Source organism: Lissotriton vulgaris, chromosome 4_1 (assembly GCF_964263255.1).
Source record: "Lissotriton vulgaris chromosome 4_1, aLisVul1.2, whole genome shotgun sequence".
Lineage (NCBI taxonomy): Eukaryota > Metazoa > Chordata > Amphibia > Caudata > Salamandridae > Lissotriton > Lissotriton vulgaris.
Genome location: NC_141691.1, coordinates 1,174,517,976 through 1,174,544,109, shown reverse-complemented (window position 1 = coordinate 1,174,544,109; position 26,134 = coordinate 1,174,517,976).

Here is a 26,134-nt window from a genome sequence, read left to right as displayed (position 1 = left end):
CGATAGTACATTATTATGGTTTACTATCCAGCACTAACCTTGAGTTTAGTTGGAGGTTGATTTGGCATGGTAAATTATTATGGTTTAATATCCAGCACTTTCCTTGAGTTTAATTGGAGTTGGAGTTGGAATAGTAAATTGTTATGGTTTACTATCCAGCACTTACCCTGAGTTTAGTTGTAATTGCTGTTGGAATAGTAAATTATTATGGTTTATTGTTCAGCACTTTCCCTGAGTTTAATTGGAGTTGGAATAGTAAATTATTATGGTGTACTATCCAGCACTTACCCAGTGTTTAGTTGGGGTTGGAATAGTACATTATAATGGTTTACTATCCGGCACTTTCCCTGAGTTTAGTTGGATTTGGTATTGGAACAGTAAATTATTATGGTTTACTATCCAACCCTTTCCACACAACACAATGGCTAAACAGCATTCAAAACAGCGTACGCGTCCATGGCAGAACCACTGTTCCCCTCCCCTAGCATATGAAGACACATGACTAAGTAGTTTCCGTTGTCTCCAAAGAATAAAGCAGACAAGCCAGGTCACCTGACCGAATACCCCAAGTTTTAACCCCCAGTTAGGAAAACATGCTGGTTTATTCTTTCCTTTAACAAACTGCCATTATGTCTCACAATATAAAATTTTGTTATCAAGACCCACACAATACTGCACGATATGTATGATTCAATTACATTTTCTTTCCGTTTTTACTTGTGACCCCAGGATCCCACCTAGGCTAATGTACTGTAACATATGGCTGTTAAATCAATCAAGCCTACACCCTAATGACAACAGGTCCTTGGGAGATCAATCTCAAAAATCGGCGCCTGGTTTAAATTCAACAGACCTGTTCCTTGAAAAAATGCTGGAGGAAATAAGGGCAACATTTGCCGTATCAGAGATAAATCAAAGCAAAATCCGGGAAGTATGTGAAGCCCTGGATACTAAGATGACTGCTCTGAATGATCGGGTTACCAAAGTAGAATCAGTAGTTGAGGGACTTTCTAAAAGAGGAGAAAGAAACGAAAAAGACATAAGGGTTCTAAAAGAGAATGGTAGGAGTACTAATGAAAACTGGAATCTTTAGAGAACCTGGCTAGAAAAAACAATCTAAGAATACTGAATGTCCCAGAAGGGAAAGAAGGGACAGATGTCAAGAAATTTAGAGTACAACTACTCGAGGAACACTTTCCGTGGACACAAGATATAGGACTAGATGAAGACATCCAAAGAGCACACCGAGATCCCTTTGGTAGGAAGAAAGAAAGAAAGAACCCAAGAAAAATCTTAATAAACTTTAAAATGTATACTATCAAAGAGAGAATCTTGAGTGAGGCTTTAAAAAACGGTCCACATAGTAAAGAGGATCGGGTCTTTAGGATTCGGTCAGATATCTCCAAATCCACCCAGGACAGACAATGGGAATTAGGCCAATACATGCAGGAATTAAAAATCCTAGGAGCCATGGTACAAATGAAGTTCCCTGCTGCACTCAGAATTATGTGGCGAAATAAAATGTACAACATAAGGGAGCCAGCCGAAGTCGCCCATTTCCTGGAACAAATGAAGGATCAAGTGAGAACTCAGTCTGGGTCGTGCACCTGATCTCCAATTCTAGAAGGAGAGAAGTGAATCAAAACTAGTCACAAAAAGTTAAGAGATTAAGAGGTTAATTACTAACTTAAAGGAGGAAAAAACGCAATTTTATGGAAAAAAATAAAAGGAGGCACTAGTTGTAAAACGTGGGCAGTCACGAAGCTCAAAAGGGCTAATAATGCAGCCCAAAAAGGAAAGGAGGGAGGCTTCCCCAGGGAGGTTTTTTTTTCTACACAAGAAATACAAAAACACAAAAATATGCACAGGGGTGGGGAGCAAATTAGGGGAAAAAATATCCTCAGAATGCAGAAAAGAAAAAAAAGGAGATATCAGGGCCTGTCAAGCACAGTTAAGGGAAAGTTTGGAAAATCAGCAAGTAAGAGAAAGAGGTAACGATGGGAAGAAACGTTAATATACTATCATGGAATGTAAATGGGCTCAGATTACCAAGTAGAAGGCGAAGAATTTTGGAGTATTTTAGGGTGGCAGATTGCGAGATCATAATCTTAGAAGAAACACACTTGTTAAAGAAGGAATGGGAAGAAATCATAAAGAAATTGCGCTGGGTTGATTGCTACGTTTGCACAAATCAGGAATGTGTTGAAAAGGGAATAGCTATACTCTTTAAAAAATCCGTAAAAGCTAAAATTGAGAAGATTGAACTAGATAAAAAAGGTAAATGGGCAATCACCAGGGTAAGAATTTATAATACCCCATATACTGTAGCGGGATATTACGGGCCCAATTCAGATGACCCCACCCCGCTACAAATCTTGTACACTCAACTATTATCTTCTACATCTCGTGTGGTTCTAGGGGGGGGGGGGATTTTAATCTGACTCCAGACCCCAAGGTAGATTGCCTGCCTCCCATGAAACAAGTAAATCTCCCTAAAATGAGGGATTGGCTGGGAATTTATAAAAGTGATCTGGGTTTGGTGGATATCTGGAAGGAGAAAGGGGACATAAAACACCCCTTTACCTTCAAAAATAAAAGACTGGGCCTACAATACAGAATTGATTTCTTCTTGACATAAAATATTAGTGGATAAAATACACAAGGTTGAGTACTTGCCAGCCCTGTTGTCGGCCCACTCTGCCGTTCTACTAAAAACTCATCTGGGAAAGGAACATTCAGTAGTGAGATGGACTGTGGATCGTACTATTTTTAATGATTCCCAAAACACTGATAAATTTAAAATAGATTTGGTGGAGTACTTCGAGAATTATAAAGAGGGAGCATCTCCGCAAGTCACATGGGATGCATACAAGGCTGTAATTAGGGGGAAAATACTAAGGGGCCCATTACGATCGAGGACGGACTTGTGTTCGTCCGCGAGCCCTGAGTAGGAGGGAACGTCCGCATGGGCTGCGGGGTTCCCTCCTGTGCAATTAGGATGTGACCGCCACCCTGGCGATCACATCCTCTATGTTTAACATTGCAGCGGGTGCGGCTTCAAGCTGCACCCGCCGCAATGTTAAAAATGCATACATTGCATTTATATGCAGAAAGCGGCAGGCACTGCGCGGTGCCTGCCGATTTCTGTATACAAATGCAGGGGGGTACCATAGGTACCCCCCATGTGCACCCCCACCTCCCCTTCGCCCAGGGGGCCCGCTACGGGCCCCCGAGGTGAAGATCCGTATGCTTTTCCACAGCGGAGAACCCGCCGCGGAAAAGCATTTTTTGCCAGCCCTCCTAATATGTCTGGCGTTGTCTGAGAGACACCGCCCCCTATTAGGGCTTTTCCTCCGCGGTTGTAAGCCAACCGCGGAGGAAAAGTGGCGGACTGAAACCAAGACCCACCAGCCATCCTAATGTGGCGGTGGGTCTTTGGTGGGTCCACCGGCCAAGAGGATGCGGAAAATCCTCCATCATAATCGGCCCCTAAGTTTGGTTGCATACAAAACAAAAACATAAAAACAAGAAATAGGAATGCTGGAAACTAACATCAAAAACCTAGAGTTATTAATAGAAGCTGAGGCGGATTCTGAAAAAAAAGGAAGTTGGAAGCAGACAGGGGGATTCAAGAGGAAATATTAACAGGAGTACTAGAGAGCAAGGTAAGAGAGAGATGGGAAGCAAACAAGTTAGCTCATTATGAGTATGGGAGGGCTGCAGCAAGCTGCTGGCATGGAAAACAAAGACAGACACTAACATAAATAAGATACTTAATATCCAACTGCAAAATGGCTCAGACCTATGCTCAGAAGAAGCGGTTATAATGAAAGAATTTGTAGACTTTTTCTCTTCTCTGTATATTGAAGATATTGCTCCACTAAGTGAGGATTTAGACGAGTACCTGGAAAATCTGGAACTCCCAGAGTTAACAAGTTTGGAAAAAGAGGAGCTGAACGCCTTAATTACTAAAGAGGAGGTAGAAGAAGCGTTGAAAGGCCTGAAGAGCGGTAAGGCAGCAGGGCAGGACGCTCTACCTAATGAACTATATATCAAACTCAGGGAGGTCCTGGCTCTCCCACTTACAAACTTGTTAAATAAAATCTACTTAGAGAAGGGGAGACTTCCTGACTCGTGGAATGATGCCACGATAAGCATCTTGTTAAAACCCGGCAAAAACCCGGTAAAAATCCTGCAAAATATGAATCTTACTGCCCCATAAGCCTACTTAATTGTGATTATAAGATTTTCACACATATTCTAGCAAAAAGGCTTGGGAAAATTGCAGGAAAATTGATAAAAGGAGACCAGAAAGGGTTTGTAAGGGGCAGGCAACTGCAAGATCTAATACAGGAGCTTATTGGGTCAATAGACATAGTGATAAGCGAAAAAATTCCCTTGACTATAATAACACTGGACGCAGCGTTTGATAGAGTGAATTGGGCATTCCTGAATGTAACTCTAAAAAAATATAACCTGGGAGAAAACTTTTAGGGAGCGATTAAAGAACTGTATCGAGCACCAAAAGTCAAGGTCCTAATAAACGGGAATTTAACAGAGAATATATCTATACATAGAGGGACTCGACAGGGGTTTCCCTTATCTCCCCTCCTTTTTAATTTATATATTGAGTCGCTGGCAAACAGGCTCAGATCTCACCCCAAAATAAATAGCTTTGTATGCAGATGATCTGATGATCTTTACGGACAACTATGTAGGATCCTTCAAAGCGATTGCAGACACCTTAAATAATTTTGGGAGGGTATCAGGTTATCAAACCAATCAATGGAAAACGGAGATTATGAGCTGGAATACCCAGGTAAATAGTACCTACACCAGGGAGAAAATCAGATACTTAGAAATAGATCTGATCAAAAACCTAGACAAGATAACCAAGACAAACCTGGATAGGATAACAGCGGAAGTGAGAAAGCTGTTAAAAGCATGGGGAGGCCTCCCTCTGACCTTTCTCGGTAGATCGAATATAATCAAAATGTCTATCCTACCAACATTTACATTTTATTTAGCGCAATTCCATTAGAATTCAAGAGGGAAACTCTGAAGAAAATACAAGGTGAACTAGCAAGTTTTATCTGGGCCTCCAAAAGTACACTTTAGCCTGGGGAAAACTGCAAAGAAGAAAAGCAGAAGGAGGAATTGCTAGTCCTGACCTAGTGGAATATTATAGGGCCTTTCAATTTAAGCATATGAGGGTTCTATTGAGGAATCATGATCTGTACCTGGAACACCTTAAAGCAATGACTGAAAATACTGGACACTTCTTGTACAAATTTGGTCACCCAAAGTACTTCAAAAAAATAAAACTGAAGACTTTGAAATCATCAGCAAAGCTATGGTACCAGATAAGGAGTACTCTGAATATTCCATATTACAGTGAGTTCGCGCCTATATGGGACTCACCAGGAACCCCAGAATATCTCAAAGATAAATTGGCAAAACCACTAAAAACATCAGGCTTTCAAGTATGGGGCCAGTTAATGGTTGATAACACCATAATAGACTGGCAAACTCTATTCATGAATACAAATGCATCCCTTTCAAAGTTCACATTTTATCAGCACACTAGTTGGGCAAAACATTGAAGGAGAAAAACAGCGGAAATAAGATCATAGAAACAACTATGATAAAGAATTCCCCGAGGAAAAAAGAAATAGCATTATGGTACTGGGCACTTATTGAAGCTGGGGAGGAGGACTTCCTGATTCCAGAAGCGACCTGGGGGAAAGATCTGCCGTCACTGGATCTCCAAAATCTGTGGCAAGTATCTATGAACAAATACTGGTCCATTGTGAAATCTGCTGCCCTAAGAAGAAATCACCTCTTTACCACCCACAGAGCCTACTGGACGCCGAAGAGGCTATCTAAATTTGGTGGTCCTAACATGGAAGCGTGTCCCAAATGTGGCTTACCGAGGGCAGATGACGTGCACATGTTTTGGCAGTGCCCCCAGCTCGATGGCTTCTGGCAGGAAGTGAGTAAAATCATAGAAACGGTACTGAGAAGACCAATTATAGTATGCATGGATCTTGTTATTTTTGGGGTCAGCAGGCAAGAGGGGGCAACAATCTTAACAAAAAAGGAAGAGAATCTCTTGTTCATGTTTATTTTACTTGCACGTAGGGAACTTTGTATTAAGTGGATAAGACCAGTTCCCCCCACACACTTGGAATGGGTGGCCTCTATAAATAGAATAAACAAGTGGGACAGGAAAGGGAAACCCAGGAGGAAGTATAACTATCGGGAGATTTGGGAAGATTCCCACTTCGTAAGTTAAAAACTGGAGACTTAGAACACAATCATGCTATGGCCCTTATAATTCCAAAGATTATGCAATGGCAATAAATTTACAAGCAAAATGCTGTGTGATTAGCCAGGGTGGTCAGCTCCCCTAGTTCGAGTAAAAGTTATTGAAAGTGTCAAGGACGTAAGGGGACCCTACTCTGAAAACACGCATAGTGAGACTCCCCAAATCCAGGAGTTGTGAAGGTTCAGAAAGCAGAGAAGCAGGTCCCTGATAACCCCAAATACACTCTACTGCAGAATGAGGAAAAAAAACGTATGGCTGTAAAGTCTTGATTAATTAACATTTTTGTATACCTACTTATTGTGAAATAATGAAATGCCAATAAAAATTGTTTAAAAAAAAATCCAGCATTTTCTTCGAGTTTAATTACAGTTGGAATGGTAAATTATTATGGTTTACTATCCAGCACTTTCTCTGTGTTTAGTTTGAGTTGGATTTGGAAAAGTAAATTATTATGGTTTATTATACAGCAGTTTTGTTGATTATAGTTATTTTTGTTGTTGCAATAGTACATTTTTGGGGGGTATTATTTTGCTTTTTGTCAGAGTTTACTTTATTTGGAAGTTAGTAATAGGGATTTTTTATTATTTATTATGTATAATTGTTTGTACAGTTTATCTGTATATTGAAATAAGTAAATAGATATATGTTAGTTTTTATTTACAACTTTTCTTTATGTGAAAACATTCATATTATCCTTCACAATTAAATTATTTAAAACATAAATCATACATCTTAATGGTATTCATATTTTATTGTAACATATAACATATTTGTAACATTAATGTTTCATGTATAAATGTTAAACAAATAATATATTTATATTTACATACATTTTTATTTTACGATTTTAAATCTTCTTTTCTCAGGTGTGCTCTTTGTTGTTGCCCCTAGTTTGGGGAGATAAATCTCCACGTGTCAGCTGGCGAGAACTGACTCTTCCATATGAAAGGGGTGGACTCGGTGTCCCTGATTTTTATCTCTATTTTTTTATTGCACAATGTTCCTACGCATACCCCTAGTTTCACCCAGACACTCGTCGCATCTTATATCTGAAACCTGAAGCGGATTTGGTTCTTCCTGGCCTCCTTTCTAATGTGCTCCCCAAGGGCTTCCCACGCGATCCTCAGGACATACAAACTGTCTCGACAACCTGCTGGCCCAGGGACAGGCTTCGCAGACTGCTGGGATTGGCCCAGTTGTATTCACCATCCCTTCCACTGCCCAATGCTACTTGGTTTCCGATTACCGGGGAGGTAGTTGTCAAGCACACATTGGAGAAATTCAGCATTCATAACATTGGAGATCTCTTCCCTGAGGGGCACGCTTTTTCAATTTCTGACGATTCACTATTCATTGAACGCTCATTCATGGACTCCTTTGTTTTGACTCGGCTGCGATCCATGTTGCGCGTCTCGTTTCCCATATTTCCTCTGGCTCCTGACCTGGCACCCCCACTCACGCTTCTCATTCAGCATCCTTCGGGAGCACACTTGGTGTCTAAATTGTACAAAATGTGTAGTGCCACGCTCCCCGCTTTTGACTCCAAGGTTTGTACAGCGTGGGAGGAGGATTTGGGGAAATCCATTTCAGACGATCAATGGGAACAATGCTGTAAAGCTACGAAAGAAGTTTCCCTAAACAGTAGACATAAGCTCGTCCACTTCAAATTTCTCCGTAGGTTGGATCACACCCCAACACGCTCGCACAGAATAGACCCCAGTCGCCCCCACCACTGCCCTAAGTGCAAGGCCCCCTTTGCTGATTTTGCCCACCTTACGTGGACTTGCCCCCTTCTCCATGGTTATTGGTCCCAGGTGCACAAGACTTTCGGTGATATTTTAGGCATGGACCTGATTCCTACTCCGGAAATTTCATTGCTGGGCTATGTGTCCAACTTCCCTCGCGCGGTCAGAAGGCTCGCTGCACTGGGGTTTTTGTTAGCCAAGCGGGAAATCGCATTGCTATGGGGAGATAGGCGCCCTCCAAAAGTGAAGTCATGGCTTGGAAGTATGGCCTTTTGTAACACTAGCTGTGTGGAATACTCCGGAGAGGTCCCTAGCGGGTCCAGACCGGTGGATATTGGGGGGCCCTACGGTCCTACATTTCCAAGATCGCAGCTGAACGCCAATCTCAGCCAGAGAATGGCATAGTTACTGAGGGGATTGGCTGAGGTGTCTTTATTTCACTGATGATTTGCATCTGTTTTTATTTGACTGATGTTTTGTCCTCTGATGTCTTCTTTGCACAATTGATTGTTATGTTATCACGTACATCTTGAAGTGTCGGCGATGATTTCTGTTTTCTTGTACATGATATTTCACGCATTTATGCATATATGCAGCTTCCTGCCTCATTGTAGCCCCAAATTTGAACCATGTATTAATCTGTATTTATATGCACGCTCTCTTTATTGACATCGTTTACCCAATCCATTATGTAACAAATGACACGTAACTGTATTCATATATGAAAAGGATAAATAAAGTTTAAAAAAACAAAACTTATAACGAAATAAACATTATTTCTAAATATTAAGAAAGCTCAGAAATCTCTGTTTATAGTGAGTCTGTATATATACTGCTTTGATATTGGCCCCCAAGTTTATGACTTTGTCAACCTTTCCAACCCAGAGACTTAAACTTCTGAGGCTTCCTCTCACACCACTTACTCTATCCCAAACCCTGCTTCATCGTCACTGAGGGGGTTGTGTCCATCACTCAAAACTCTCCTGTGCCGCTGCAAATAAGTGTTGTTAGTGCAGATGAGTGGTGGAATTTGTTCTAATATGGTGGCAGATCTTCCCACTCAATGGTCCAGTGTGACACAGCAATCATCATAAATTCTTCTTTGCCGCACTTTGAACACCTTCAGCGTTCACTGTCTTCTGCAACAACCTGTGACTATTGAGCAAACACACCCGCACCCGGCAGCTAACATGGTTAAACCATGTTGATGTTTTCTATGTTGGTCTCCGCCATGGATATGAGGAATGAGCGGTGACTGAGATTTTTAAAGGGTGCATGTCATTGTCTACTAGACATGGTCCATATATGAACAAAATGAGCAATAATTGCACAGTAAAAGTGGTTGATCTTTAAGAAGCTGTTTAATATGGCAGGATATCACACTCTTCCCAGCAGTGGCCCGTGCAGGTAAGAGCCGTGGGGCCAGGTTGGGTGGGATTCGACAGACGACCACAAGGGAAATTTAAGTAAATAATTAATTTTCCCTCATCACCGTCTGTCGAAACCCCCCCCCAACCCGGCCCAACCAACCCACCGCACTTACCTGCATGGGAGCTGATGACTCTTCCTACTACATGGGTTCTTTATCCTGCTGCTCCTTGGAATGGTTATTTATTTTAAGACAATTTAAAACAGAGCACCTTTTGAGGTAGAGCCGGACCGATCTGACTTACTTTCTTGTTGTGACTTTGATTTGAAGATGTTCTCACATAAGATCATGCACACTATGACTGAAGTACTAGAAAAATATACCATAGAGCTATACTTACCAATAGCCCATATAACCTTATTTACCATACATAAGTCAGTCGGCAATGGAAAAGGTTCAATCGTTTATTTTGCAAAGCACCCTATGTAGGGGAGCCTCCCTCTCGCCACAGCTCTCAAAGGTGTGCAGAGGAGACTGCTGGATCACATTCAAAACAGTGCATATATACTTTCGGCATACCGCATTGAAACCCCGCACATGGAAAAGTACCAGTAACTAGTAAACCAACAGGAAGAGCCATATATGGCACAACAGATTGATTCGAAACTCAGCTCAAGCTATTCCGGGGGTAGGTCAGTAAAGGTGCCTCCCTTTGGTTCTGGTGCATGGGAGTACAGGCATGGCGCCTGCAAGAATGTGCTCATCTTAGAAGAAAAACAGATGTAACCTTGAGTTTCCTAAGTTAGAATCAATACTCTGTTCATAGCCCGGGCCACCCCTTCAGACTCTCCGCTCACCAGTATGTCACGTGTTTTCCTCACTAACGAAAGAGGCCCAGGGAAATGAAATCGGGATGCTGTTTGTTCTTTCAGGCCTAAGTTATTGGTTATGCATATGTTGAGTGTATTTACAAGAGGTTTCTGTCAAAGTAGTAATATATATTGGATTCATCATGACAACATTATATAGTATCGATAATATATTTCTTCAGACCGCCCTTTTGGCGTGAGGTAGCCAATATATAAAGGCTGGTCTCCTAATCTAAGAACACACCCTCATCTATCTGCATGAGGTTGGCCACTTCTTTTTGCACTAGCTGCTTCTCAATTTTTGTCTGTCGGGAAACTGCCAATGAAGAAGTAAGTTTGGCGGCACAATAGGAGCAGCATGCCGGGCCACAATGAAGGCACAGGCAACAAACAAATACCACTCCCAGTGCTCCAGCTAGAATCATGAACATTTTCAAACCCCAGGTGGAGAGGAGATCCCAAAACCACCCGGTTAAAGACCAAGTACCAGTATCAGCATGGACTTCCGCAGCTAAGCGGGGAAATTTCTGGATAGCTAAATGTATAGTGGGAGCAGAATCTGGAATATATACACAGCAGGAGCTGCCGATCACACAACATGCTCCTCCTCGATCTGTCAGGATGACGTCAAGCACCATCCGATTTTGAAGCGATACAAGCCTCGTAGCCTGAAGCTCTACACTGAGGTTAGTTAAAATCCCAGCAGTGGTTTGATCTACATTTTCCACTACTCTGGAGAGTCGTCTAACATCTCTACTAGTGAAAATGGGACCCCATATTGGAAAGAGACCCTTCGCTATATCCATAAACTGCTGAGCAGCAGTATCAGTCTGATCAGTGCCTTCAGTACTAACACTCCTGCTCACTCGATAAGGATCTAAACTTCGTTTAGTCAGCTGATGTGTCTTGTGATAATTAGAAGGAGCTATATATACTGTAGGATACAAGAAGGACAGGTAACATTTTCCGGCCCACCCTCTAGGAAGCCAAGTATAGGAGGTCTCGCCACAAACAAAGTACACATTTGGAGGAGTTATTAGTGGTGGGTTGCCGGTAGTATGCAAAATGTAAGTATAGTTACATCTGCTATTCCCTACTTTAACATGTCCTTTCCCTTGTATGCAAAAGGAAGCAGTACTATTTAAAATAGGAACTGGCATTGCTTTATCATCAGTAACATTTCGATCCTGGAAATGCTGAAAATATTGCGTGGAATTGAATTGTTCAAAATCCCACATTTCTTCCTTTAACCAAGTAGCATTTTCATAAGTGGTGTACATATTCATACAGGCATCGGGGGCCAGAGATTCCTCCCCTTGATTCCCCTGGGCATCAAATCCCTGGTGTTGTTCTATGTACTTTAGAACAGCTTCATAGTCCTTTTCAGTGTATCTTTTGGGATCAGCTACATAATGCAAATACATGAGAGATAGTAACTAAAACCAGGCTTCACAGCTTGCTAAGTGTGATAATGGCAAAGAAATAAACAAATCATGGCAATGCATTACAGATGGCAAGAGGCCACATACCCAGCAGTTTGTCTTATTCGTAGTACTATGAGCCTCATGCAACATTTCTATGAAGGCATTTTTAACATAGGTTTCTCGATGTCGCTCTTTGTGAGAAGGCAAGGTATAAAAGAAATGCTCAGGTGGGGCTGTAGTGGTACTTAAAACATGATGCATAGGGCATTGGCATTCCAAATACATAAACACGCTCATTAATATTATCATAATTACTGCAATGATTAATACAAAGGCTATCTTCACTCTGGTAGCCCAACCGGAAAACATGGGAACATTTTCGAGAAAAGGTCTGGGCGCAAGAGGTCTCTCGTCCTCGAAAGCAAATCGGGCAAAGGGATACATCCTTACTAAAAGTCCAAACTAAACTCGGGAAAAAGGTGCAAGCCAACTGCCCAAGCGTTTCTTCTCCCTGTGTCTGTTTAGAGCCTCACAGGCTGGCTCTTGCTATCCATCCACAGAAACGATCTTCACTGTAATTTCACTGTTGCAATTTAGGCCCCTTAGATTGCACAGTCTTTCTTTCTGAACAGAGCAATGTGTCAGTTTCAAGCTCTGAATGGTTTCAGTCCAGTGTCTCGCTCAATACTCCAGAAAAGCTTATTTTCAACCCTATAATTCAAGTCTTTCCCTGTCTCCTGCAATCCGGAACTGGGGCATCGCGTGATTTTCGGGGCCGTAAATTGTATCGAAGATGGCCAGGTTGCTCCTGGTCATGGAACAACACAGCAGCAAGGACATTTGGTGTAACACATTTTTTAGAAGCCTCAGAGGGATCAGCCTTATCGTAAGTTTCAGAAACTGGGGCCGATTTGACTCCTTGTGGTATCAACAATCCTTCCTCTTGCCCAACTTCAACGGTGTCCGAGAAAGGCACAAACCTCACCCTTTGTTCTCCCTCATTTGTCAGAACTCCGTCTCGTTCTGTTGATCAGAAGGAAGCGGTAAAGGTAGCTTCTTCACATGCGACACATGGATCCAGTTCTTTTTCCCATCCACTTTTACTGCTGTTTCTATTGGCCAGTAGGATCTGGTAGGGACGGCTCCACCTGGGTTCCAGACTCGATTTCCATTCATAATTTTGCACGAGAACCCACTGTCCTGGTTCCAAGCGATGTCCGGGGCCCTCCGGCAGCGGCTGCAGTACTGCTGACACCTGTTGATGAATAGAACGTAGATCTTTAGTTAAAGCGTACAGATAATCCGTCATCATAGGGTAATCAAGATCACGAAAGGATCTAGGTCTTGGAACACCCCACACATTGGCTGGTCGACCAAAAACGACCTCATAGGGTGACAGCCCAGCCCGAGAATGGGAGGTTACTCGTATTGACATCAATGCTAGGGGCAGCGCATCAGGCCAACTCAAACCCGTACTCTCCTGTATCTTTGCCATTTTCAATTTCAATATGCCATTATATTTCTCAACCAATCCTGCAGATTATGGGTGTCGTGCTGCGTGAAATTTCTGTTTTATTTGCAATCCTGTACAAACATATTTAACAAGTTCTGCATTAAAATGTACCCCACTGTCTGTCCATATAATTCGGGCAAAACCAAACAGAAATTCCTTAATTAGGGCTTTTGCAGTTACTAGGGCAGTATTTTCTTTGGTGGGGTATGCTTCAACCCATTTGCTAAACGCACAAACCACCACCAACACATACTCGAGATTGAATATTGAATTGAATATAATCCATCTGTAACACTTCAAACGGCAAAGAAGGGGGCGCAAAATTTCCACGAAGGACTGTCTCCCTTCTTCCAGGATTATGCTGTAAACAGGCCATGCAGTATTTGACCACATGAGCAGCAGTTTTGGGGATGTTCGAGTTCTTCCACACTGGGTCTAATAATGAACAAATACCTTTTGCTCCAATGTGGGCAGTGCCATGGGCCATCACAACTACCGCGTACACCAGTGCATTAGGCAATAGCCACCTCTGTCTGTCAGTCAAGTCAATCCAGCAATCATTCTTATCTAATCGCCCTATTTCCTGTTTCCATTTTAATAATTCATCAGGCGTGGCTTCTTTCTGCAATTCCTTAACACTTTCAATAGTATTATCTAATACTGTAGTCTCCGCCACCCATCGGGTTGCTACACTGGGGAACATTGTGGACGTTTTGGTTTGTGCTGTTTCCTTCGCTATTTAATCAGCAAAGGCATTTCCTTCTCCTGTAGTATCAATGATTTTCTTTTGGGCACTACACTTAATGATAGCTACCTTCTCTGGTAAAGTTAAGGCATATAACAATCTTTCAATCAATGGGCCATGTTGTATTCTTTGACCATGGGAGGTAAGAAATCCTCGTTCCCTCCACAGCCGCCCAAAACTATGGGCTACACCAAAGGCGTATTGGCTGTCGATAAAAATATTTACTCAACCCTTCACTCAGTTCACATGCTCTTAATAATGCTATTTAGTTCAGCTGCTTGTGCTGATTGCTGAGAAACCCGAGCGGTCTCTACTACTGTTCTAAGGGTAGTTATAGCATAAGCAGCTGTTGTTGTGCCATCTGGTAACTTGAAACAGGAGACATCCACATACAACTCCCCTTGCGGGTCAGATAGAGGGGAGTCAGTGAGGTCTACACGTCCCTTCGTTTCTTCTTCAGTCCGAAATATACAATCATGGACATCGTCCTTTTGGTCATTCGAAGGGAGGGGTAGTAACGTGGCTGGATTCAGAGTGGCACATCGTTTAAATTTAATGTGGGGTGCAAATAAAGTTAATTTATAACCAGTCAATCGTGCACTCGTGAGGTGCTGAGTTTTTGTTCGATTCAATAATATGTCCACAGAGTGCGGTACCATCACTGTGAGGTCAGTATTCAAAACAATCCCCTCCGACTGTCGAATGGCCACCGCTACAGCAGCAGTAGCTCTTAGACAGCTAGGAAGTGCTCTGGCAACAATATCCAATACTGCTCAAAAATACGCACAGGGTCGTCGTTTTCCACCAAAACCCTGGGTTAACACTGAAAGAGAACAACCGTCCACCTCATGCACATAGAGTACAAAAGGTTTTCCGTAGTCCGGAGTACCCAAGACGGGTGCAGAACAAAGAGCAGTCTTTAAAGAATTAAAAGCTTCTTGACATTCATCCGTCCAGGGTAAGGGTTCATGAACATCTTTGGTAACCAAATGCAACAAGGGTTTAGCCAGAAGGGAAAAATTAGGAATCCATTGGTGACAGTAAGAGGTTATGCCTAGAAAAGCATGAACATCACGTTGAGTATGAGGTACAGACATGTTAGTAATAACAGTTATAGTTCAGTTCTTAAACTTTATTCGATTGTTCATAAAAACATCATAAAAGTATACAGAATAAAAAAGGCACTTATGAATTAATACAAGATAGGGGAATACAATACATAGTAATACTCAAATAAGTAAGAACATGGACTAGCAGCAAAGGATTTGGACCAACACTAAAAAACCATACTTTTTCTGACACATACTGATTTTAGAATAAAAGTTGCGATGAAAAAACAGATATCCGAGGTGGCAAGTGCAAATAGAAATCTCATAGCATTAGCAGTTGTGGACACAGAATATTTCTTAAACAGTGGTTTGAGGTAGAGAATACGCAAAGATTTATACAGAGGTCATATTAACATAAAGTGCAACGTGCTTTGTTTAGTAATTCCGTCACACGGACAAGGGGTGGCAGAGTATATTTTCATCCTCGGAAATGCCACCAAATTGTGCACAATACCTAGTCTCAGCCTTGTTAGTACGTACTGGTGAGGCTGTCTAGTGATAACTTTTAGGTACATAGGAATCCCAGTCCCTTCTTTCTTGTTTGAAGAATAGAAAGCATGGGTTGAATAATCACTAGATTGTTCTTTACGTCTGTTATTTTTATGCCTCAAAAAGACACCTTTAACCTCGTGCTTCGGTAAAACAGTGGCACACTTGGGGTCATCGTGAACATCCAGATCAAAACGTTCCTTAAAAGATGAAATGACATATTTTAGCCACGGAATCTGGTGGGCATTATCCAGGCGTAAACAGTCTTGAATTATTCCCCTGGTAAAGCCGGTTTCATCCTTTGACCAGATAGACCTCCAGGCCATTAGGGGCCTCAAACCGGTTAAGTCAGTTATGTAATCCAGCCCTAGTTCTTTATGGGTCAGTTCAGTGGATGCCGAAGATGGGAGGCAGAGGAGTCTCTTAAGAAATAAGTTTTCCAATATTTGCAAATCCCTTTGAGGCCTGTGTCCCCAAACCCCTGAGCCATAAAGGGCAATTGATGCACACCTGTGTCGATAAACATTCAGCATGTCTGGTATGCGGCGGCTTCCCAATTTGGCAGCAAAACGAAATACACTTAAGGAAGCCTTGCCCATCCTAGCTTTAACATTGTGTTGTTCTGGGGCCCAGGATCCACCATTATTAAAAGTAATGCCCAGATAGCAAAAATTATTCACAACCTCGATGCGGTTTTCCTTAAAATAAAATGATTTAAGTTGATTCACCTTTTTTCCGCAAGCCATGATGAAAGTTTTGGAATTATTAATTTTTTACTTCTTCCCCTGTATACAATCATAAAAACTATTCATAAGTTTCTGCAGGTCTATGGGGGTTCTCAAGAGTAAAACGGTATCGTCTGCATAAAGCAGCACCGGGATTGGTTGTCCCTCGACTTGCGGGGCGTCAGCTTGCACGTTTTTCAATTCAAGCTCCATGGAATTTATAAACAGGGAAAAAAGCAGCGGGCCAGGACACAACCCTGTCTAATGCCGGATTTTACCCTGATCTTCCTCGTGCACTCCCCCTCCTGACCGTAGCGAATCTGGGCCGATAGATTATTATAGAGTCTTGCCAGAAAATGGATTATCGCTGCCAGTGCACCCATTTCGAGTAGGGTTGACCACAACAAAGTATGGTCAACCAGATCGAAAGCACTAGAGAGTTCCGCAAAACAAAGGAACAAAGAACCCTGCTTAGCTTTAGTGTATTTTCCTATTAAAAGATCTAAATTGATACACTGCTCAATAGTGCCAAGGCCCTTCCTAAAACAATATTGGGAGACTGCAAGGATGTTGTTGGTTTCAGCCCACTCCTCCAAACGTAGCAATAAAACACTGCTCATGATTTTTAACGAGGAATCCAGGAGGGAGATAGGGCGGTAGTTCTTAGCTTCTCCTCTATCTCACTTCTTATAAATTGGCAGGATTACGGATTCACTCCAGGTAGAAGGGGTAGTATCGTTAACTGCAGCATTAAACACTTGGGTCAATAGGGGGCTCCACAAGGCCAGATCTGTTTTGTATAGATCGACCGGCACCCCATCCGGTCCTGGGGCTTTCCCTCCTTTGCTGTTTCGAATTGCCATGTCAACTTCTTGAAGGGTAATCCCCAATGATTGATTGGGTCTGGTGAGGTTAACACTGGAGCTATCCTGAACCTTACAAGTTGGGTCAAAAATCCCAGTAAAGTATTGGACCCAACTGTCCTCACTAACTTGAGTGGTTAAAACTGGGAATTCCTCCTTCTGGAGGAAAGGGCTATTGACAGTACTCCAGAATAGCTTACAATCCCGTAGTGCTGCCGCCTTAGTCAGGTCCTCCCAAGCTTGTTCTCTTAGTTCCTGTTTCCTACGCTTCAACTCGTGTTTATATGTAGCCCTCAAAAGTATTACAGCATCCCTGTCTCTCGGGTGATTAGATAGTGCCCTCTTAAGATCTTGTAGCGCGGATGTGCAGGGTCTATCAAACCAGCCTAACGTGGCCCGCTTGGTTATGCCTTTGGTGATGGATTAGGGACTTTTTAATGATATTACCAAGTTCCTCGAAGTTAGCTATAATACAACTTGGGGCAGCATCAACTTCAAGACAGCGAAGTAGCACTTCGTGGCCTGCACCCACAATTTTCCTTAGTAATTTATCGGAATTATCTCCACACCATTTAATCCGGATGCCATTTTGCCTACATGGTATAATCTCATCAACAATCCTACCGTCAAGACTGGTCATAGGACCCCAGATGAGGATTGACAAAGTAATGGCATTGTGGTCACTAATTCCAAAATCCACAATAATGGGGACCGTACAAAGGGGGACCATCTGTGTTGATATTAGCAAGTAGTCAATAACAGATGCAGAGTTTCTCCCTGTGAAAGTCCGAACAATATTACCCTCGTGATCCAGACCAGGTTGAAGGATGACCAGATCGAATTTTAACAGGAGGGTATTAAGGGAGTCACCATAAGGGGTGTGGGTAAAGTGAGCCCGGTTCTCCCCGTTGTCCCCATCATACCCACATACATTAGTATATGAGTAGGGACAGGATCTGATATTAAAGTCCCCCCCCAGATAATTTCATATGGCTTGTGGGTATCATTGCAGATTTTATTTATAGCTGACTCTAGTTCATCTACAACAAGGGTACTCGCGGGGTCAAAAGTATTGTTATAATGATTAATCAACAAAGTGTTCCGGCCCCCTCTATGTTCTAACCTAAGTATTTGAGAGTGTGAGCCTACAATGGAGTGGGATCTCGCACGTATTGGGAAATGCACAGACAGTAAAATCAACAGCCCACCTTTTGCCCTACCCATGGAAGATTCTTGTGCCGGGCAATTATAAGAGACAAAGCCATCATGATGAATATCAGTCGTGGACCAGGTCTCCTGTAAGCAGAGGACGTCAAACCCGGAGATAGATTCCTTCCAACCCAGGGCTGACATCTTCTGCCGCCAACCAGCGATATTCCAGCTTGCCATTTTACAGCCTGGGGGACTAGATACCAATTCCGGCTCGGTCAGCACAAGGTTAGTTGGGGAAACCGGAGTAGTTAACAACACCTCTGACGTAGCCGGGGCATAAGGCGGCTGATGGGAATCCGCTATCTCAACTTGCAGAGGTGGTGCCATTGACAACATTTTGGGTGTTAAAGGAGGCAACAAACATTCAACTGGACACATTTCATTGACCACAACTTCCCCGTCCACTAAACTATTACCTATCACAGGTTGAGAAGATCTTAAATCACATGTTGGCAGTAGTCAATCGACTCCCTCTAGGCCATCTAGGCAGCTATACCGATTACAATCAAAAAAGGGGTTATCCTGGGGAGTGCACTGGGACGGTATAGCCGGTCTTATATCGTGGCTTCTTGGTCTGCCCCTTCGTTCAACCCTTGTCCAGTCAGGCCTCCCTCTACCATGAGTTACATAGTTAGGTGGAAAGAAGAAGGACACTGGGAGGGTCTGGATGGTCGAGTCAAAAGACCTATTAAATCCAGCACAAATATGGGATACCGTTCTGGGGTCTCTGAAGCTGACCGTAATGCAATCCTTGTTGATGGACTTGGCCGTCTTACCTAACCAGGGTACCCTCCTTACCATAATAATCTCATTGTGAAGATGGGCCGGGAAGGGGTCTGTTCCAGTTAAGCCACTTAACGACTTTACCTTTCAAGGAGCTAAAGGTTTCAGTTTCTCCTATTCCAGGGCAGGGGCTCCAGCCAAAACCACCATATAGCGATTTGCTTCCGGGGGGAGATCAGGCAGGCGTGGTCTGCGGGCTCTAGGTACTTTGATTGGGGACCCTTGTATACCGTCAACCGTTGGTCCAGGTGGGCAAGTATTACAGGGTTGGAGTCCAGGAAGTTGTTGTGGGGGAACATTATTACACTGGTTGGGATCTTGGGAGGGATCCTGATGTGCTACTGAGGGGCCTTTTGGAGGACAAGTAGGGTGTTGGGCTACATTAGCTTGTAGAATGCCAGGGATGGTGGGAGTGATTTGTAAGGTATTGGAGCTACTGGGTTTGTTAACGCTGGCTAGAATAGAGGCAGTGGCTTTCTCGATATTAGACAATCTAAGTTCTATCCTTTCCATTTTGGCCTCTAGAGGGAATAGAATCGATTTAAATAGAGTGGCCAAACTTTCAATAGATACCTCTCTAATAGAGGAAACTGTTGGAGAAATCGTGGGAGGAGGGGTGGGGTTGTGTTGAATCTTTGCGGATTTCGAGTTCTTACCAGCTTTCTTATTATAGGATCTTTTCCGTTTAGCAGTAGCCCCTTCCTTCATACCCCTGAGACAAAGAATTATTGAAAGTATCTTCGGGTACAGAAACAATGGAAACATTATTAATATCTAGAACTTGGTTAATTTCGGGTAGGATTTCGTTCACCAAAATATCAAGGTCCACTGAGGCCTGATTATCAGCTTCAGGGAGGGGGGGTTGGTAAGCCACTATGGTGGTAACGGTATCAACAAGTCTTTCAGGTGTTTTTGCATTAGCTAATGTCCCCAAGGAGGCTCTTTTAATAGACAACAGTTCCTTGGATAAACGTTTCTCAAGAATATTAATTTCAGTGTCAATGATAGTGTTCGCCCTGATGAGAAATGTTTCCATACCTCCAGTTACAGGTCCTCCAGCAAGCGAGGACTTACTCAGGGTTTCCCGCCCAGCCATAAAGCCCAGTGGTGCGTGCAGATGGTTTAGGAAGGAAGTAAGGGGGTGGCCCGGTCCGGTCACTACTGGTCACGAACGGGCACAAACGGGCCCGCCCTTGGCCCGGGCTTCGCCCGGCGCCGTCCCGCGCGCGTTCCGCGTGCGCGGTTATTAGGCTGGTTATATACATATGCGCTGTGGGCGTGGCTACAGGGAGAGCGGGCCAGGTGTCAACAATTGGCCTCGCAGGGACTCCTGGTAGTTGGAGTCCCTGTCGTCACGCTCGCAGCCCTGTTAGCTGCCACAGACCCCCACAAAGTATCCAGGTGATACGGGACCCACGAAGTGGGTCCAGCGAACTGTAGCGTTGGGCTCGGGAGGCAAAACACAGCAGTTTGGTCTCTGTCTGCAGGTCCGCTATATCCAAGATGCAGGCGATGAAGAACAGTTATACGTTCAGGAGTTAATCGCCTCCCCGCTTTCAGCAGTAAATGACCAAGATAGGTCACTTCCTGTCAACAATACTGAAATTTAGACAAGGACACCTTATTACTATTAGCAGCCAAGTGATGCAACAGTTTAACAGTGGCTTCCTTACAACCATCCGCCGTATCAGATGCCACCAGAATATCATCCACATATTGGACGAGAACATTACCTGGAGGGAGAACCAATTCGTTGAATTCTGCTTTTAGAGCCTGACTATATATACTAGGACTTTCAGTATAGCCTTGAGGTGCCCGACAAAATCTAAAACTGCGGCCAGATAAGGAGAATCCAAAAATATGACGGCTGTCTGGATGTATGGGGATACTAAAGAAAGCGTTTTTTAAATAGATGACTGAAAAATACTGTGCGGTAGGGGGGATCATAGTCAAGATAGCAGTGATGTCTGGGACCACAGGATACTGAGGAGCCACTATTTTATTAGCCTCTCTAAGGTCAATTAAAAAACGATAAGTATCTTTATAATCAGGATCACCATCTAAAGGAGCTTTTTTCAAAATCGGTAAAATGGGACTATTAGAAATATTTGCTGCTGTTTCTTCTACAACTCCTTTCTTAATCAAATCACGAATGACATGCAATAAAGCGATCAGTACCTCCTCATCCTCGTCCTCTATTGAAACCACCCCTTCCGTATAGTAATAGACAGTGGGCTCGCCAGTGTCCCTCTTGTCTGCAATTTGAGCACTGATTATATCTTACAGGGGGTCCCTGCCCTCCACCACCTTTCATCACTGCGCCCCTCAGGAAAGAGCCCCTTCCTCTCCTTCTGGCGTTTTGCCCTCTACTGACTTGCTGCAGCAGTACCCGGGTTTTCAACTCCTTAACCTTTTTATCCGATTTATCCTTACTCTCATTTTCTCGATGCTCATAATACTGAGCCATGCTAAGAATAACTGAAGGGGTTGACATGGTCCAAGTACTTTCGGCAGCCTGTAATCGTGTTTTTATTTCTGGTAACAAATTTGTGACAAATCTATTTACAAATAGCCGTATGCCACCTTCTGTGGACAAATCTTGTCCACTGAAGTCAATAAACACTTTCTCAAACCGGGTAAAGAAGTCGGATACATTTTCATCCTTCTTTTGGTTGCAGGCTGTTAGCTTGTCCCAATCCACCTTTCGTGGGGGAATAAGGGTTTGCATAAATGTAATAATTCGAGCGGGTATAGCTAAAATCTCATCTTTAGGCTTGTTGCTGGGCTTTCGATCTTTGTCCCATGCCTTAATTTGATCCCAGGTTCCCTCCAAGTTCGGCGGCATGATCTGAATCATGCACTTGCCTCCATATATCTACTGGGACCAGGAGACCGAAAAATAACTCGATATCAGCAAAAGTCATAACGGCCAAATTTAAGGCTTCAGTTAATTCTTTACAGTAAGCCGTAGCATTTTTTCGAGAGTCAGGAAGCTAAGCCTTTAAAGTAAGGACTTCACTCCGCTTCCAAGTGGTATAAACCCATTGGTCTTGAAAATATGCCTCTACACGTGCTCTAACGACTTGGCCCCCTCCGCCCAGTACTTCGGGAACCTCAGGATGGAAAAGAGGATGCACCTCTCTCATGGGGTACTGTGTCCCTACATCTGGGCATCTCCTATTCATTTGGTCTCGATAATTTATCAAAGTTTCGACATTCTGAAATACCTCATCGACTGTAATTCAAATTTAAAATCTCGATCCTTAATGTCACACAATATCTGAGGGGCCAGCCCTTTGAAAACATTGTTCCCATAAATAAATCAGTCTTATTGCCATGTGTTCTAATGCTAGTTATTGCGTAACTGGTTCAAAATCTTCCATAGTACTCCAGATGTCCTCTAGAGTATAAATTGGATTCCGCATTCATTGGGATGCCTCAACCACTACAGCCCGTCTTTCTTCATCCCCTAAGGATGATCGAGTAAAAACATGTTGACCTTCCATCCTTCCCATAGGGCGTTGTGGCGTGTCATCTTAAGAGGCAGCGGTCATCCCTTTACGAGTAACTGTCATTCCTCTAGCCGGGGGTCTTAAAAATACTGGGGATACCGGGGAAGCAGACATCATCCCCGGTAACAAGGTAATTAAGTCTGAGGTAGTGGGACGGAGGGTAGGACGGGCAGACAACGGAGCAGGAGGGTGCACAGCTACTGGAGCGGTAGCAACCGCTGCTCCCGTCTTTCCTGCTTGGTCCACTGGGACCGCAGGGTACAAACCTTGGGGTGCATATGGTGGCTGAGGGCGAGCCTCAAATAGTTCCTCTATTTAGTCTTCCGCTTCAGTTCGAGTCACATAACTTTTATTAGTCTGTAATCTAAACTGTCTCTCTAGTTGCTCAATATTCTTCTCTATTTTTTCTTTCTCATATGCCACTGCCTTTTGGGTTTCAGTCTGTCCTGCTTTAATTTTTCCCAATTTCTCTTCTCGTATTCGCCGTCCCTTTGCCTCCTTTAACCATAAGGTTAAGGAGTCAAGCATAGGCGGCTCTTTCTCAAAAATAATTTGTTCTGTAAGTAATTAATTTTCCTTTCATCAAAAGACCCTGTTAAGATCCACTGTAATTCTGCATTATCTTTAGTATATTTGTTCCACAGTTTGATAAACAGAATGAGAGAGATACCATGTTTAACGTACATGTCAAAACTAGGACTGCCTTCTGGAGGAGCGTGCTGTCTTTCTTCTAACGGCCAACTTTTCCGACGGCAGCACTCAAAACATAATTTACTAAAACAAGACATTTTTATGTATTCAACAGATCATATCATTCCAACTGCAGTTACACTCATAGACGTGTCTACTCTCCACACACTCTTTCAATTTTTCAACTTACAAGTCAATGTACATAATATACTTAAAATGCATACATTTCGATCGATAAAAATACTCCGGTCATGACTGTACAATTCCATACGACATGTCTCATACGCGAACAGAGCCCGTTGACTCCTGTTCGGGGAATCGATCATACTGGATTCCAGACCACCAAAAGACTTCACAAAAGAGACAGTCCAGAGACTGTCCTGGGATCATCAGACAGGCGCACCACGGACCCTCTTACAGACTATCCCCCAGTCCTGTGCAGGTTGGGCCAGGCGTTATGGGCGCCACCCCAGACCCTGCGCTTACCCAGTTGCTCCTGGGGGCTTTTCCGAAGAGGATCCGGCTGAGTGAGCACCCACCGTGCAACACTAAGGCGTCCGACGTTGTCCCAATTAACCACCAAACAAGTCTGTGGGGCATCTGCCCATGCAGTCACACCTCTGCCACGTCAGAACCCCAGATTCCCTTGTGGTTCACTAACCACTATTCCATACGCAGTTAACTGTTCTTCTGAGCCACTTCTCAAAAAGTGCTCATTCCATACCATACAGTTCACTCACCTGGTGCACTCAGGTCTGATTGAGCGTTCTCCACCGCCAACTTCCTTTATAGACCAACACGGTCAGCTGTTCCCAGGTTAAGCCCGAAGGACTCCGGCGAAGGGTTATTTAGCAGCTGGGAAGGTCACTGGGTCGAAGAATGGAATTTCCTTTTCTACCACAAACTGGTTTCTCAATTAGGATCCTTTTACAGTCCACCCCCTTGACCAGAACCCCTCTCCATCCCTCTTCCCCTGTTTACAGGAGGGGACAACCCTATTGCGCAGTCCCGGCAGAGTCGCCAACTGAAGTACTAGAAAAATATACCATAGAGCTATACTTACCAATAGCCCATATAACCTTATTTACCATACATAAGTTAGTCGGCAATGGAAAAGGTTCAATCGTTTATTTTGCAAAGCACCCTACGTAGGTGAGCCTCCCTCTCGCCACAGCTCTCAAAGGTGTGCAGAGGAGACTGCTGGATCAAAACAGTGCATATATACTTTTGGCATACCACATTGAAACCCCGTACATGGAAAAGTACCAGTAACTAAGAAACCAACAGGAAGACCCATATATGGCACAATAGATTGATTCGAAACTCAGCTCAAGCTATTCCGGGGGTAAGTCAGTAAAGGTGCCTCCCTTTGGTTCTGGTTAATGGGAGTACAGGCATGGCGCCTGCAAGAATGTGCTTATCTTAGAAGTTATTATCAACTTATTTTATTTTTAATTCTTTAAACTGATATAGTCAAAAACTTTAGTGTTGCATTATTTAACATTTAACATTATTCATGCTTGTAGCACATCAAAACAATACAGAATTCAATATTTCATCAAACACAAGCTACAAGCATGAATAATGTTAAATGTTAAATAATGCAACACTAAAGTTTTTGACTATATCAGTTTAAAGAATTAAAAATAAAATAAGTTGATGATGTGAAAAATTGTCAGATCAATAAATTCAATTAGGCTGTGCACAATTAAGTCTGAGTCAACGCCAGTTGACCAGCCACTCGTTTATTGTAACTCAGAGTATTGGGTATACTCTATTAATTGTAGCACGCATATCAAAAAATCTTACCAAATTCATTTCTAAAACCTTGAGAAAAATAGGTGTGCTCAGAACACATTCTTTATCTTAGAAGAAAGACAGATGTGACCTTGAGTTTCCTAAGTTAGAATCAATACTCTGTTCATAGCCCGGGCCACCCCTTCAGACTCCCCGCTCAGCAGTATGTCACGTGTTTTCCTCACTAACGAAAGAGGCCCAGGGAAATGAAATCGGGATGCTGTTTGTTCTTTCAGGCCTAAGTTATTGGTTATGCATATGTTGAGTGTATTTACAAGAGGTTTCTGTCAAAGTAGTAATATATATTGGATACATCATGACAACATTATATAGTATCGATAATATATTTCTTCACTTTGAAACCGTTTGAGAAACTTGTCACAGGCATAAATCACTCTTTGAGATTTTGGTACTACTTCGCCGCTACCAACAGTTGATGAACTTTACCTCTAATTGAGAAATCCAATTTTGTATTCTTGTATTGAACAGCATTGGAATAATTATCTTAAGAATTGAAAAAAGTTAATGTTTTTGGACAAATCATGAATTAGGTGTATTGTCCAAAAACAATTTGGAAGATCATAATCAATAGAGCTATCTACAACAAAACGACTTGGTATACTTTTTACATATTTGGATGTCCAACTAATCAACATATTCGTCTGTATATTCTACCTTATATAGATTGTTCCCCTAGTGTGTAAAATATTAAGTGGTTATTGTGGTTATTTTACTGCATAGAGCGTTTATTTGCAGGTGTATATTTTACTGCCTGAAGTGTTTATTTGTGTTCATTACCTTACTCTGCAAAATATGATATGGTAAAATCATTGCATTTGTTGCAAGGGCCAGTATTGCCTTCACTCTTGGAGATCCCATGCCCAGAGTACTATCCAACTGTCTTGTCCCCTCTTTCCAAGCTGCAGGGTGAGTACACTCAACCTCTTTGGAACACTCTATG